Raw genomic sequence first — 16,211 nt, forward strand, 5'->3', positions numbered from 1 at the left:
GGCAGTTCATTTCTGGCATGATCTGGGGAAGTGCAGGAGGCAGAGATTTCTCCCACAGTGACTGGTTCTGCAGTGAATAGCGTGTGTGGAAGCACCATTCAGCTCCTCATTTACTAAGCACGTTTGAATAAACCCCAGAGCTTAAATCAGGATGGGCTGTGTTCATCCCTTACATTAGAAAATCATCAACAAGAAGAGGAACAAAAGAAGTAGACAGGCAACAGATTTAAACTGTGACTGCAAGAAATGCAATTGCATGTCTGTAAAAAGTATATGCATTTAACAATTTCTGACATCTGAACACACTCCAGGGTTCTTTATAGGCATTTTCATAACTCCTGGTATAATTGCAATGCTATAACTGCTCTTTGTTAAATATGTCTTCAGCTCTATTTAGTAATTACTCAGCTGAGTTATTCTGGTTAATGAAGACTTAAAGCTCCATGTTTGATGAAGAAAAATAGTATGTTTGGAAAATGTATATTAATACAAGCAAGAGGCTGATAACAATACCTGCTGTGAACATAAAAAATGTCCCTTGGCTTTTTTACTTGTCTAGAGCTGGGTGGAAATTCAGAAGAAAATTTAACTATATTTTCTCATTTCTAGTTCAAAAAACACATTAAAAGACCCCAAAATAAATCTTCATTCACCTTTCCAGTCTGCTCAGTCTGGGTTTATGTTGCATGTATGGGTGTGACAGAGAAAACTTGTCACAAAATAAATAATTTTGGCCCTACAGACAAATCTTCAGCTCAAGCAAATTACAAACACCAAATAATTTCAGGAGAAAGACTCTAATTAGCAAAGTTTCAGGCCCTGAGAGATGAAGCTCTTATTTTAATAAGATGTGAATCCCACCCTGGTGTTGTGGCCTAACAAGCTGTCCCTGTAATGATTTTGAGAAGCCAAAACCGAAATGACTCGCCCTGGGCAAAGCCAGTTTTTGTGTTTGGTTGCCTTGAGGGCTGCAGCCCTTGGCACAGCTCTGCTGCCGTGGTTTTACACCCCAGTGCACACCCTGCCCATGGGCAGCCAAGGGCAGCCCGGGAATGTGGCCACGGCTGCCCAGCTCCCAGCAGGGCCTCTCATGCCTCGAGCTGCACTTTCGTATCAGTGTCAGGGATCATTTTGCTGCAGGAAACCAAAGGACACTCTTGGGCTGTTGGGAAGTACCCTTAGAATCATAGAAGGTTCCTGAGCTGGATGGGTCCCACAAGGATGATTGAGTCCAGCTGCTGACCCTGCACAGGACACCCCAACAACCCCATCACGTGCCTGAGGGCACTGTCCAGTCACTGCTCCAACTTGGAGCTGTTCGGTTGTGCAAAGTGACTTTTCACACCTCACCGTGGCAGGATTACCTGCTCATTTCACAGGGGCTTATTTCTCAAGGCAACCCCGTGGTTTCTAACGTGAGACTGGCACAGCATTGGCCCCGTGCTGCCACCCAGCTCCCCTGGCATCCCTGGGAATTGTCCTCACCCCGTGCTGCTGCCCAGCTCCCCTGGCATCCCTGGGAATTGTCCAGTTGTCCTCACCAAGGGCTCCAGCTGCGTTCCCTTCCCTGCAGGAAGGTGTTAGAGCTGTTCTCCCGCAGGCCAGCAGCCCACTCACCTCTCCCACCGGGGAACACCCCACTTTATTCCTTGGGCAGCATTAAATAAGGTTCCTCATGCTCACCTCCCCACCCTCCCCTCGCTGCGATTCCCGGAGCGGCCGGGAGGGAGCACGCCGAGCCCGGATCCTGGAGCAGCCACGCTCGGGATCAGCCGGATCATTCACCCTCTGGAGCAGCGTGAAGGGCTGGATGCCTTCTCCAGCCCTACATTCCAGTGCATCCATTTCCAGCCTAAAAACCTCCGCAGCTGCAACTTAACATTAAAATAATGAACACTTCCCTTGCTGTAGGTGCTCTGAATAAATCCATTCCCCCCGGTAGCTGTGCTGGCTCCACAAGGCTGTGGTAAAACAGTTATTACCCTTGAAGGGAAGAGCCTTGGCCAGCCAAGGAAGCAGAACTGGATAATGCTCAAGTATTTGTTATCTCACATCAAACTGAAATAAAAATTCACTTTCTGCCAACATGTTGTGGCTACACATGTAAGCAATATATTTCACTACAGGTTACACTAAGGATTTTTAACATGATTCCAGCATCTGCCATATGCAGTTGGGTACTAACAAAGTAACTGGCCCAAAATTCAGAAAGTGGGTTTAACAGTTCCAACAGTTCTGTTATAGCCCAACTGGAAAGCGATACGTATTTTTTGAATTTAGGACATGTGCCATGCTTATTTTAAAGTAAAAGAATGGACTTGTGTTCTGCAAAACCTGAGGATCTTGGTTCTATCCCTAAAAACATTAATCATACACAAATACAGACCAGTGACTGACTCAGCAGCTTGACAGTGAAACACAGAATTGGTGGGATCAATAATGAATTCAGCCATCCTCACGGGTAATGCCAGGGTTACTCTCTCCTGATCTTGACAGAATTATTTTTGGATTAATCTGATTCAGCTGAAAGGGAATCTGCTGGCCATGAAGGGAAGGCAGTTTGTGACAGCTTCTGTGACTCACTGGCACAAGCAGAGCGATATCTGGATGGCATCAGCTGCTGCCACAGATCCTGCTAAATGCAGCTTTTGTCAGGGTGGCCAGGAAACAATGAGCAGGAAAGAACCAGCTCCCCTTTGGCACTCACTTGCCAGGGACCTACAGAAACTGTGTGGCTTGAAAGAGCCTGTTTGTAAACTAATTTACTTAAATTGGCATAGTTACTTTGTGGGTGGGAATTCAGGTGAGCAGGAAGTCAGAGTTAGCTGCTCTGGGTCTGACCTCACACCAGACAGCCAGGAGTTGCATCACAGACTGCTGGCTGAAAAAGCAGTTGAGACACAGCAGGACTATTTATTTTTGTTGTCTTAGAGACACTTTCTTAAGAAAGGCAAAGTGAATAGACGCCAAAGTTCATCCTATCACTGCTTGACATTCCCCTGCATCCCTGTCCCTCTTCTGGCTGTGAACTGACCACCAACTCCTCTCCCTTCTCCTCCTGGCCTTGATTTTGGCTTGGCTGTGGAAGGAGGGTGCAAAGGAAGCCGAATGGAATCATGCAAAGGGAGAAGGAATGGGGTTGCCTGCAAACCCTATGTGTGCATCCTGGAGCATGGCTGAGCCTGGGGGACCCACTGCTCCCTGCTCTGGGTCAGACCTTCCCTGCCCTCGTGAAGCATGACCACCATCAGGGGCTTGCTCAGCACAAACAAACACCCTGCATGTAACCTCCACCCCTTGGGACAGGGCAGAGCATCTGAGGCTGAAAACCTTGAGAGTCAAAGTAAAAAAGAAATTTAACCCAGCTCCTGACAGCTAACACAGGCACACAGCGCACAGGGCAATGAACAGGTTAAAAACACAGCAGGAATGCAGCCAGTCCTGAGCAGACACTCCTGTCAGCTGGGCAGTGTGTTTTATACAACCTCCCTACACAATGTTTTAAAAGCATTCTCAGAACTCCAGTGGGCAGTGGCCAGCAGCTGTGATGCTGCCTAACGCGGGCAGGCCTGATAACCCACACATAACCTGCTCCCTGAGGCCAGCCTGGCTGATAAGCTGGCTTAGCTGGGCCAGGCCTTGCCCAGCGCCGTGTCAGGGGCCTCCCGCTCAAAGCCGGGGAGCTGTGGTGGGATGGCCCCACCCTGCCTTGGATCTGCTCCTCCTGCTCCAGCTCCGTGTCCCTCCTCCTGCATGGATCCGGCGTGAGCACTGTGGTGATGTATCACAGATGTGAGTGTTGTAAGCCAGAAGACGACCAAATTCCCACCAGCTTTGAAGAAATAGTCATTTTGCGTGTTCATCAGGGGCCCACTTCTTGCTGGGTGTTTTCTGTGCCTTGGCACAGCAGGGATGGCAGCAGAACTGGAGCATCAAGGCCTTGCACTCCCCTGCCTCTCACCTGTGCAGGTGGAAATGCTCTGACAAAGAAACGATGGGAACTGGCTCCTCACCACTGGCCCTGCTGCAACGCTGCAGAAGTCCACAGTCTGCTTCTAATCACACCAGACCAGCTATACATCAGCAGAGGGTGAATCCCAGTGGTGGAAAAGGACTTTGGGGACAGAGGGTGTTGGTTCTGGAGCTGGGTGTGACACTGAGCTCAGTTCTGCTGGCACCACTGGGAACCAGCCCTGGCTGTCTAAAGAACCTCCACCAGCACCGGGGAGCTCAGCACAGTCCTGCTGTCTGCAGGACATGGTGGTGCAGTTTGACCTTCCTGCTCCTCTGTGACCTGGCCTTTTTATAGCTCCAGATGTGCTCACTAACCACAGAACCATTCAGCTCCTCCTTGAATCCTACTCATTCCTGAATAAAAGCAACCCAGTGATCAGACTGAGAGATGAAAAGCCATCGTGGCTAACATCTGGGTGCAGACTGCAGACACTTGTGCACTAGTATGTTAACACAAGATATTTATGTGAGCTGGAGGCAAATAGAATCTTTCATTTCTTGATGAAGTACTTTACTCACAGAAAGTCACGCAGAGAGAGAAAGGGGAATACATTGTCTCATTTATTAGTGCAAGCACATGAAAAATCACACACAATATAAGATTATATTATGAGACAGTCATAAGGGGGACAATTTATAGTTAAAGGTCAAAAGAAACAGAAGACTAACCCGCAGAGCAGCTCTTGGCCTTTCATGTCTCATTCCTTTTGCATGTCATTGTTTAAAGACAGAATTCTGGGCATCCTTCTCAACAGGCAGCCTTCTGCCCTCTGATGTGCTGCAACTCTGGTTCAAGCTCCTGTTCCCATGGCAACAAAACGCAACAACATTATTGGTATTTTCCACACAATCATGCAATTTCCCCTCTCCCCAGGACAGAGGGCTCTCTGACCGACCAGGGGATCCAAGCATGTGGGCAGGCAAGAATTCTGGCAGTGTTGGAGCAAACAGAGCAACAAACTGAAGGGTCAGCTTCAGAGAAATCCAGAATATGGTGGTAACACCCCAACAGCAAGCTGGGTGGACAGGCAGAGAAGCCATGTGGCTTCTCATGCAGTGATGCCAAAAACCAGAGTCACCCCAGGCTACTCAGGCAGCTGAGAACTTCCTGACATTGGGAAAGAGCATCAAAATCAGTGGATTAAAGGATGCAAACCACCTGTAAGTGATGGTGGTCAGCTCTACTGTTACAGTTCTGTTTTCAGTCTGTTCATTTACAGCATCAAAAGTGCTGAATACCTGTCCTGGGACAGTTCTGCAGTTCAAGCTGCTCCTTCCACCATGGGAATCTCTGTGGATGGGTTATTAAATGACATACCCCAGCACAGTACTCTGACCCAGAGGATGAAGCTGTCCTCAGAGAGGTTGTAGTAAAACTGATTTACACAGACAGTTGTAAATGCCACTCTTGCTCCCTAAAAATAAAGGCAGGATTTTTTTAAAGCCCAAAGCACAAGAAAAACCTGATTTCAATTGTTAGTTACAAACCACAGAAATGGAGAGATCATGCCCAGAGTGCCAAAAAGTGGGATTGTCAACGAAAGGCTGTCAAAGACCATTTAATTCATGTCTCTGCCCTAAAAAGGACCAGCTTGCATGACTCACATCCTCACCAGCTGGGGCCTCTCCCCCAGCAGGCACAGCAGAGGGGTTCCTTCGGTGCTCTCACACCAAGCTCTGCCATGTGTCCTGGCAGGACTCGTGCAGCTGGGGGGTTATTTGCCCCCACCTCTTCCAAACAGAATTTTGTGCTTCTAAGGACTTAGTCCAGAAAGTCCACCCCAAGGCAGCCGTGCATGCACAGCACTAAGTCAGCCCAGCGAGTGGCCAAAATTCAGCTGCTGGTCTAACACCTCTCTCCATCTGAAGGGATTTTTTTCCTGGGGATTTCATATTGGATGAGTCACTTTTCCTTTTAACCTCACAACTCTGAGTGCATCTGTCATCCCGGCCACAGCTGGGGTAATGCAGAGGTCAAAGGGATAAATAGCAAAGAGGCTTTATGAACACTCTTCCCCACAAAAAAATCCCTTTTGTGTCCAGGAAACAAAAATCACACAAAATCCATCAAATTGCTCTCTTGTGTAATTAGTACCATTGTAAAAAATCTTACGCTGACTTTATTTTCCTTTTTTTTCACCACCTTTCTAAAAGCCTATGGAGTAGGAAGGATTCCCTGTTTTCCATGTTCTCCTGACATGGTGCCAAGCAGCAGAGAGCAGCTGAGGCCATATTTTGTCAAATAACCCAAAAGCCAACATACTTGGCAATGAATATGGACAACATGTCATGGTCGTTCTGATACAATGACCGGGTTTCATTCCACACCAGTCTGTTTTCATTGCTCTTAGAGTTTTCATGGCAATGCTCTGGCATTGCAATTGGTCCTTGCTAACACCATTATTACACTAAATTATCAGGAGGGCTTGAAGTCCCTGCTCACATCTGCTGTCCATTTCAGAGACCAGAAATAAGGTCCCAGTGATCCTAAGTTTGCATGACATTGCCTGGAGTTAGAGACAAGTGCATTTATGTCTCTGTAAATTCCCCTGAATTTATTAAAGAGGAGTTTGGAAAACAAAGCAGGGAGCAGCCCCAAGAGAGCTGGTGAGAATTACCAGGGTGGACTCTTCCAGTGCCTAAAGCGGCTCCAAGAGATCTGGAGAGGGACTTGGGACAAGGGCCTGGAGGGACAGAGTTGGCTTCAAACTGAGGGAGGGTGGATTTATATTAGACATTGAGAAGAAATTCTTCCCTGGGAGGGTGGGGAGGCCCAGGCACAGGTTGCCCAGAGAAGCTGTGTCTGCCCCATCCCTGGAAGTGTCCAAGGCCAGGTTGGACGGGGCTTGGAGCAACCTGGGATAGCGGAAGGTGTCCCTGCCCATGCCAGGGGGTGGAATGAGATGGTCTTTGAGGACCCTTCCAACCCAAACCATTCCATGACCCCTGTGAGGAGGAAGTCCCATGTCCCACAGGATGAGAGGGGAGCAGAGAAGGCGGGGGGCTGTGACCTGCCCCAGCTCCTGCCCCACCACCCTGCTCTGGTACAACCCGGAGCTGTTTGGGGCTCCCTGCACCTCTGCCCTCCCCACAGGACACCCCATCCTGTCCCCATTGGCACCATCGGGCTCCTTTTAGGAACCTGCTGGTTTTCCCTGTGGAAGGACATCCTCCTTGACGGTGGTCCTTGTCTGGGCCTGTCTTCTCTGCCATGTCTGAAATGCCTGCACTCGAGAATCCAGACTCCTCTGTTGTCTGTGCCAGTAAAAGTCCCCATTTAAGAGCCACTGCTGATTTCCTCAAATAAATAATTAGCAGTGAGTCAACGCGTGGGGCCGGCAGCTTAGCTGAGACAAACTGGCAAAGCTCCATCAGCAGAAGTGCTCTCCAGACTAAAGCAAGCAGAGGGGCTGAGTGGGCTACTCACAAGAGCTGGGAGTGACTAATTCCATGGGCACTTTCCAGCCACAGGGAAGGGCAGTGGAGGGGCTGCTCCCTGTGCTGCTCCTCAGGCTTGAGCAGCCAAGGTCAGCTCCAGGTTCCCGAAGTCGATCTCCTGAGCCAGGACTCACAGCTGCAACCACCATGAAGGTGGTGACAGGAATTTGGGGTCCTGGCTAAAATGCCTCCATGAATTTCATGCTGGGACACAGCGACGTGAACAGCTGGAAGGGAAGGAGAGGGCAGCAGCTGGAAATAAACTGTGTTTAGCCAGGGTGAGCACAGCCCAATAACAAGCAAGGGATGTAAACCCAAAGCGTATCTTTGGCAATCAATTAACAGGATTCCATATAAACAACCCCAGTGGTAACCCTAACTCGTCTTCTGCTGTAAAAACAGACTCTGCCTACCAAAATGCTGCAGCCTGAGGATTGTAACATCCCTCTTGGTTACAGTCACACAGAAAAAAAAGGAAAACATTTGTAGGTTGGGCTCAAGGAATAAGTAAATAAAGAGCAAGATACACAAGACATAGAGAGTTATGTAACACATTTTCTTAACAGGATCAAATTCATTTTTCTGGTCAGGTTGTTATTAATAGTAGCACTACACCAACAGTGTAGACCAGCATACGTGCATTTGTGAGCACCTGGTCCTGCAGCATAAAAGCAAAAAGCCTAGAGCTAAGAAAAAAACCTTTATGTTTTTTCCTTGGCAATCGCAGCAAGTGGAATATATGATTTCTTCCATATTTAGAAAACAACAGGTTTCCTTGGGGTTATCCTGAAATGAACTCAGTTTAGGGCCCCAGCACAGCCATAGCAAGTTAAAAGCCATCTTTCCACTCACTTCAGTGGGAACCAAAGATTTGTGAATAAAATGTTGGCACATCTTTAACAACACAGGAATTTTGTACTCAGTCCTGTAGGGAGTAATCCCTTCATTAAATGCAGCAGAAATATAGGACTGTGCTTGTTATTGTCCATGAAGAGAAGCAGGTGCTCCTAACGTGACTTCCAGACACCGAAGGAAATGGAGCCCCAGCGCAGCCCCCGAGCTCTGGCAAGCAGGATTCGTGTGGAAAACATCCATCCTGGCGTGCTGGATTCCCTGTGTGCTTTGGAAACACCCAACTGGGAGAGCAGCAAGCACCAAGAGGAGCCTCCATCCTCTCCAGGTGTGACCCCCCAGGCTGGCCTCTGGTGCCAGCCCCTGAGGCACAGCTGCTGCTGGAGGGAGGGAGCAGGAAGGATGGGTTTGTATCAGTACACAGGATTGCAGTTTGAAAGACATGGACCATGCTTTTGGTCCCAAAGGCCTCTATCAGCTCACTTCATTTCTGCACGCCTCAGCTTTGCAACCTGGAAAACAGTTCTTCCTTCTCTCCATCTCCCAGCAAGGTTTCCAGTCCCCATCCATCAGCCCTGGAGGCACCAGGCAGGGGGACGTAGCAGTTCCTACTTGGGACAAGCTCTCCACTGGTTGGAGTGACTCCCCAGGAGGGCAGGAAGACAGGCTGGGACTGCAGCTGGCTCAGAGGGACACACCAGGGGCCACAGAGCTGCCCCTGTGACAAAACACTCCCTACAGCTGCACCATCAGACCCACAGAGGGACAGACATTGAGTCACAGAAGGGTTTAAGGAAGGACCTTAAAACTCATCTCGTTCCCACCCTCTGCCATGGACAGGGACACCTTCCACTAGCTCAGGTTGCTCCAAGCTCTGTCCAACCTGGTCTTGGACACTCCCAGGGATCCAGGGGCAGCCACAGCTTCTCTGGGCAACCTGTGCCAGGGCCTCCCCACCCTCACAGGGAAGAATTTCCTCCTAATGTCTAATCTAAATCTTTCCTCTTTTAATTTTAAACCATTCCCCCTTGTCCCATCTCTATCTGCCTGTGTAAAAAGTCACTCTACCTCCTTTTAACAAACACCCTTTAAGCACTGTAAGGCCACAATGAGCTTTCCTTGGAGCCTTCTCTTCTCCAAGCTGAACAACCCCAGCTCTCTCAGATATAGAAACAGGAACTATTGCCACAAAAACACCTCCTTACACTAAAAAGCCCAAACCATAGTACCCCACTCACATCCACCCCATGATCTTATTCACCATATGATTTATTATTTATTATAGTCATGGTTTATGACATAGGTGTGTTCTGCTTCTGGAGGAGATGAAGCACAATTCTGAACAAAGCAAATGCAGTTGAACTCACCCAGAAATGTTACAGGCATTTACACATCCAGCTGCACTGAGGGATGGAGGATGGGGCGTATCTGGCTGGAAAAGGCCCACAGAAATTAGAACTAGACACGTGCTGTGGCATAAGAGTGACACATTCCTGACGGAGCTGGGATTATGGGATGCACCATGTCAGGAAGTGTGTGCCTGCACGGGGTGGACACTGTGAATGCACCCAGCATCACCCCACTACTAATGCTCTGCAGCAAGATAAGCCAGGGCTGGGGGTCCAGGGAGACAGGGAGGCAGGAATGTGGGAGCAGGGCTTGCCTCTGTGATAGTATCTGCTCAGTGGTGGTCTTACCGGGAAATTTACTTCCAGGCAATGGAAAACAAATGAGGTGGTTTTATATGTCACGTAATGCTGGGCTACAAAAAGCAAAACAAGGGCAAGAACTTCATTGTGCTGAGAAACATCCCTGTTTCATTAGAAACCAAATACACTTTGTCTTCAGTGACTATAAAGCAAATGCCTGGGAAATATCTCAAGCAGTCCATTCCTTCTCCTGCCCTGCTCTGAAAAGCCACACTGACGGGAACGCTCACGTGGGTTGGAGTGGAGCCAATACACAAAGTCTTTAGGGGCCCCTCAGTGCATACAGCAATAGTAAATCCCATTTAGGCTCCAGCCTCACTCAGAAACTTCCCTCTCAGGCACCTCCAAAGGGTCAGCAAGGTCTTTTCTTCACCCCAAAACAATTTGGGGACATCTGTGCAGGACATACCACCTGGAACTCGTGTCTGTCTGTGCACATCCACCTAAAATGTCCTGCTGCTTTCAGTGAATGGGTCAGCCAAGGAGGTGCCACATGTCCAACAAGGAAACCCCAAGTTTTATACAAAGCATATGGAAGTGTCCCCATGCACAACAGGGACCAGCAGCCATTTGTTACATCCCCCGGGTGACGCTGGCTCACAGCGCATCAGGAATTGACCCTATAGGTTTTACAGATCTATAGGAAAACATTAGTATATTTTTTAGGAGTGCTTAGCACCTCTAATTGGAAGCTGCAAACTTTCCATGCTGGGAAGGCACAGAGTTTCACACTTGTGTTCTCCCACGGTGACGGGTGCCAGCAGCCCGAGGTTGAGGCACCTGCATTTCCTCCTGACACGGCAGCCAGGAATGTGGAGGAAGTGCCTCGGAAGGGCGATGGAAGAGAACCAGATTTCTTTAAAAACCAGCAAGCCTCACTTGAATGTTCAAAGGAAATTACTTTAATTTCTTGCATAGAAAGCTTTAGGTGAATGTGATTTGGCCGCCTATGAGAGGAAAAAACAGGAGACAGAAAAAAACCTTCCTGATAACGCTTTACAGCGGAGTTACACAACCTTGGGAGTGGGAACTGGGAGAAGGGGAGATCTCCAGCTACAGAGAGTCATAGAGTCATGGAATGGTTTGGGTGGGAAGGAACTTTAAAGCTCACATCATTCCAACCCACTGCCATGAGCAGCGACACCTTCTACTAGATCAGGTTGTTCCAAGTCCCATCCAACCTGGTCTTGAACACTAGAACATGAAAATAAGTGAGGCAAACTGTTAGTTGGCACAAAGCAGAGGAGATGAGTACACTGGACACAGCTCCCCTGGCTGACACCAGCCAGGGATCCATCCTCCCTGATCAGCTGCCCACGAGGAGGATTATATAAAAAAGGCTTCTAAAAACACGAACAATAAATTTGCCACCTGGGTATAATTTGTGGATTTTGGTATTTGTTTAGGTCATCACATATTTTCTCTCAAATGAAGCGGCCATAAAGTAGCTCAATATTCTGTCTAACATCAAATAACTCCATAAATGGAGATAAATTAACAGGAGCTCAGTTCAAACCAGAATCAGGCTTTGTGGTTTGTTTGGGTTCTGTGTCCTGCCTGCTCCTCCACTTGGATGTGATTGATTCAGCAGCCAAAAGTCTCCTCCTGCCTCAGGCCCAGGCTCAGACATGATGGGATGTGCAATTTTGTTTCTTTTTAGCTTTTTACAGCAGGCGACCCAATCTGATGAGCTAACAGGAACCTTACATCATCACAGAGGAAAAAACTGTCAGGACTAAAAATACCACGTTTGGTTGTCCAAAGGGAAAGAAAAAGCGTGCTTCCCTCAGCATGTTGTAACTGTTGAGTTGGACACTGGCCGCAAGGGCCTCTTACTCATTATTTCTGTCTTCATAGTCAAAAAATAGAGAAAAAACCTAATACGCTGCATCACTCATTCAGTGAAGAATATTTTCCTGAACAGTATTTGTCCAAATGTTTTTTGCCAAGTTCAGCAAAGGGACTTCCACTGTTTCCGTTGTCCAACCCCTCCCAGAATCAGAAACTCTTAGGGGCTTTTTCCCCTGGTATCCATTGTTGTCAGCTGGATCTCATCCCTGCCCGACATCACGGAAACGGCGCGTGCAGCCAGGGGGTCTGTGGGAGCAGTGGGATGGAGGCTGAGTGCTGGCTGGGGACAAGCTGCCAACAAATCATTTCCAAATGAGTCATCAGCAGTTGATGCTCAGTGACTGCAGGACGCAGAGAAACCTCTCTGCTGTTAACTCAGCTACGTGCCTGCTCCACCCCAGCTTCAGTTTAGGAACCACTGAGATGCTCGAGGTGTCTGTGGCATTTCAGGAACATTATACAGCTCTCCTTCATAAAATCATGGAATGGTTTGGGTCAGAAGGGACCTTAAAGGTTGTCTAGTCCAACCCCCCTGCCATGGGCAGGGACACCTTCCACTAGCCCAGGTTGCTCCAAGCCCCGTCCAACCTGGCCTGGGACACTTCCAGGGATCCAGGGGCAACCACAGCTTCTCTGGGTAACCTGTGCCAGGGCCTCCCCACCCTCACAGGGAAGGAGTTTTTTCCTTATGCCTGATCTAACCTGGCCCTGTCCTGGAGGGATGACCCATGTGGCTGCAGTTGCCCTGTGCTTTCCCAGGGAGCCAGGCAGGCAAGGGGCTGGAGCCAGGCTGGGCTGCCCCCAGCACCAACTCAGCAATTTCCCCTCCTCTGCTAAGTGTGGTCTAGAACACTCCTTCTGTCCTGAATCATTTTTCAGTCTCTTTTAGAATAACAATAGTACACCTATTTGAGAAATTCTACAAAAGCACAACTTGGAAAAATACCTGGGGATCCATAAACTAAAAAGCTTCCTTGAACACATGTTAAAACTATTCATGATTCTCCTGAGACATTCCAAACAGGCACAACTGACTCCACATTCATGAAAACAGAAAAGTAAATATCCACCTGGGCCAAGTATTTGTATTCTGTCTCCCTCGGCAGCAACACTAATGGTTTTAAAGGTAGTGCTGAAATGAAGATGCTGAAGGAAGCAGTGAATGGTTCTTGTCCTGAGCTAAAGAAAACAATGGAATTTGGGCCTGGTGAGGTTTTCCTGGGAAAAGGCAGGCTGAGGCCATGGCACGGGGCTGCACGGTAGGGCACCCTCTGACCAGGCCCAGCAGAACCATCCACAGATTGACCTTGGGGCTGCTGAGAAAAATAATGAGCTCTGGAGTACTGTGAAGATTTAAAACCAACCAAAACCCCCCTATTAAATCTTCAAAGAGACATGGAGGAATTAAAAAGCCTGAACTATCCATCCTCCCTGCCCATTTTGTGAGCATCAGACCTGTTTGATCCTGTGACACCTCACCCTGCATGTCTAAACATTCATAAAATGTCATACACTTTGGCAACCAAGTCTTATTTTCTGTGGTATCTTTAATAGGTGAAATATCTTGTGTGGAATACCATTAACTTCTCCTGCTAACTGGTGGTGCATCCAGATGGACTTCAGGACCATTGATGGGACAGAAGAGGACCCTCAGTCTGTTTTTCAGACACATCCATCTTTGGCTCAAACCACAGGAGAGTGCATGAGAAGCTTGGGTACAATTTCTAGCATGACTGTTCATCTTGGAATTGGTTATTTACCCATTTGATGCCACAGTCTCATTTATTTGTTAAACATCATTTATCCTGTGTGCAAGGACAAATTTGGAGCTAATGTTTGCAGAAAGCCCTTAAATGCCTTATTTAGAGAAGCGTATGGGAGCTATTTTTTTAATAATAAATTAAGGTAGAGACATATATTCATTATCATAATGTAATACTGTGCTTGAAGTAGAAAAATACTTCAACGATAATAACATTTATTTTTTATGCTCCTTGGATTTTAAGTGATTTTTATTAATTTTTCAGACATAAGGCATTTTATTCTATAGTCAGGTCACACTCTTTCCTAGAAAAGGCTGCAGAATGTAGCAGGCTGCATGTGTTGAAAAAGAAACAGTGAGGTCTGACCCTTTTTTAGGTGGAATCCCTGGTTATCCTGATGCCCACTGGACACTTGGCATAGTGGTCAAGCTGCTCATTGAATCAACACTCCCACCATTGCTGGTGGGAGCTTTTCTCTTGACATCACTGAATCTTGGATTGAGGTTTTCAGTGCTGTTCTATAAGGTTTTGTACAATATCACCTAACAGCCTTGCAGGTTCTTAAATATCATTCATGTTATTTAAACTCTGAGGGCAAATTCTACTCCAGATCATGTGACGCAGCTCTCTCAGCCTAAATGAGTTGCCCAGATGCAGCTGAAGGCAGAACTTTGGCCTGGCCAGTGAAGTTTCTGAGTAACCCATTTCATTCTCTCCACTTCTTGCACTCCGGTGAATGTCAGATCTATTTCTCTGGGTAATGACAAATCCTTCAAAACACTTTAAAGGTTTATTTCAGCTTTTCCACATCCCAGTGACTGCATGGTTGGAGCGAGGGGAAAAAGAAAATTAAACTACCATTTGTGCACAATCAGTTTCCTCAAGGAATATGCTCCAGAAGATATCCTAGGGCAATGTTCTGGAGAGATCAGAGGAGCATCTTCAGTGGCAGGAGCCTGCAGCTGATCAGCCACACAGTGATGTGTCAAGAGGCCAATAACACCAGAGAAAAGATGTCCTTGAACTTGTCTGACCAGGGATGTGGATGTGTGTTGTTCCCTGACTGCAGCCATCCTGCTCAGTCTCAGCCCAGACCGTGCCCATTTAACCACCCTCTGAGGTCCCAACACAAATGCCCTGTGACAAAACCTGTCAAAACTCATCTCGCTCGACTGAACCCATTCATGCAACCGGCCCAGCAGGTCCGGGAGGGGAGCTGGGACACAGGAGGGGATCACCCCATCACCCACACAGCTCCAGCTCCACAGCAGGGGAACCTACACCCTGAAATATGGGGGAAATCCAGACAGCTCAGACCTGACGGGGCAGGTACAGAGAGCGGGCAGGCGGCTGGAGGGCCTGACAGATGAAAGGAGCAGTGATGGATGGTGTTGTAGCAACAGTCACTGCAAAGGCAGAAAGGGAAACAAAAGAAACAGGATATGGCTGTTTAAGGAGGTTGATATGTTACATTCCTGCAAGCATTTATGAATTCCTGCTTATATGTTAGAATACAAATATTGGCAATTACATTGATTTTTTGCCTACTCAGTAAAGTCACTGCCCATAATCAGGGTTGGAATCTGTGCTGTTACATTTGTGTAATCCGGGTGCACAAGTGCAAACTTTGGGAATATTAAGAGACAACTAAGACAAGAGACACAGTAATTCAGAAGACCAACCTTGAATTGTTAGGGTAATCTTTAAAATTCTATTTGCATATTATTTGCCTGCTTTTGGTCTCATGTGGTGCCCACGAGTTTAACTCCCAGAAATGGCAGGAATTGGACACCAAAGTGTCATAATTCTGGCCCGCAAGCCCTGGTAGTGAGAGGAAGGCTTAGGCTATTTGTTTCTGTACAGTAACCAAAAAATGAATGGGAAAGCTCCTGTGAAACCCACCTATAGGAACCTCTGTGATCACTGAGTCTGAAAGCAGGCGTGTGTGGAGCTCAGCCTTTCAAAAGGAGTTAGTTTGTTGTACTTATCTCTGAACGATAAAAGGCAAACTTTCCTTGACCTGCATAAATTGGGAACATTCAGCTTAATTTTCTCCAGTTGTCTGCATTCTGGAGCTGTACAACACCCAAAAAAGGAAGCATCGCTATAAACAGAGTCAAGAGGGAGGGTGATAAATACTGAAATCCCCAAGAAAGGCTGAGGACCTCCTCTGCTGGATAGGTACAATCACTTGGACTCTACTGTGTGAAATAATGATACTAAAAATGTGCCAAATTTGTTTGCAGAATAGACCAACAGCTGCCATCTGTCATGATTTCACAAGAAAAAAGCCAACAAAAATCTCAGTGTTTAGCTGCTCAGTGAAGTGACTCACACTAGACCACAGGTTTCGACTTTGTTCTTCCAGGCACCGTTTCTGACGGGAAATCAATCAGTTTAATCCCATAATGGGAACAATTAGCCTTACAGAAAAAGCAGATCACTTGTAATCTCATCTTCTGCTCACAATATCATGCCAATATTGCTTTTTATTTTCTCAACTGCTGCCCATCGGTCACAGTGCCACGGAAAGGTTACAGCTCTCACAGGGAAAGAGCCAGGGTTAATCCTGCCCTCCTTGTCA

This window comes from Corapipo altera, unplaced genomic scaffold (assembly GCF_003945725.1).
Source record: "Corapipo altera isolate COAL_440 unplaced genomic scaffold, ASM394572v1 75, whole genome shotgun sequence".
NCBI lineage: Eukaryota > Metazoa > Chordata > Aves > Passeriformes > Pipridae > Corapipo > Corapipo altera.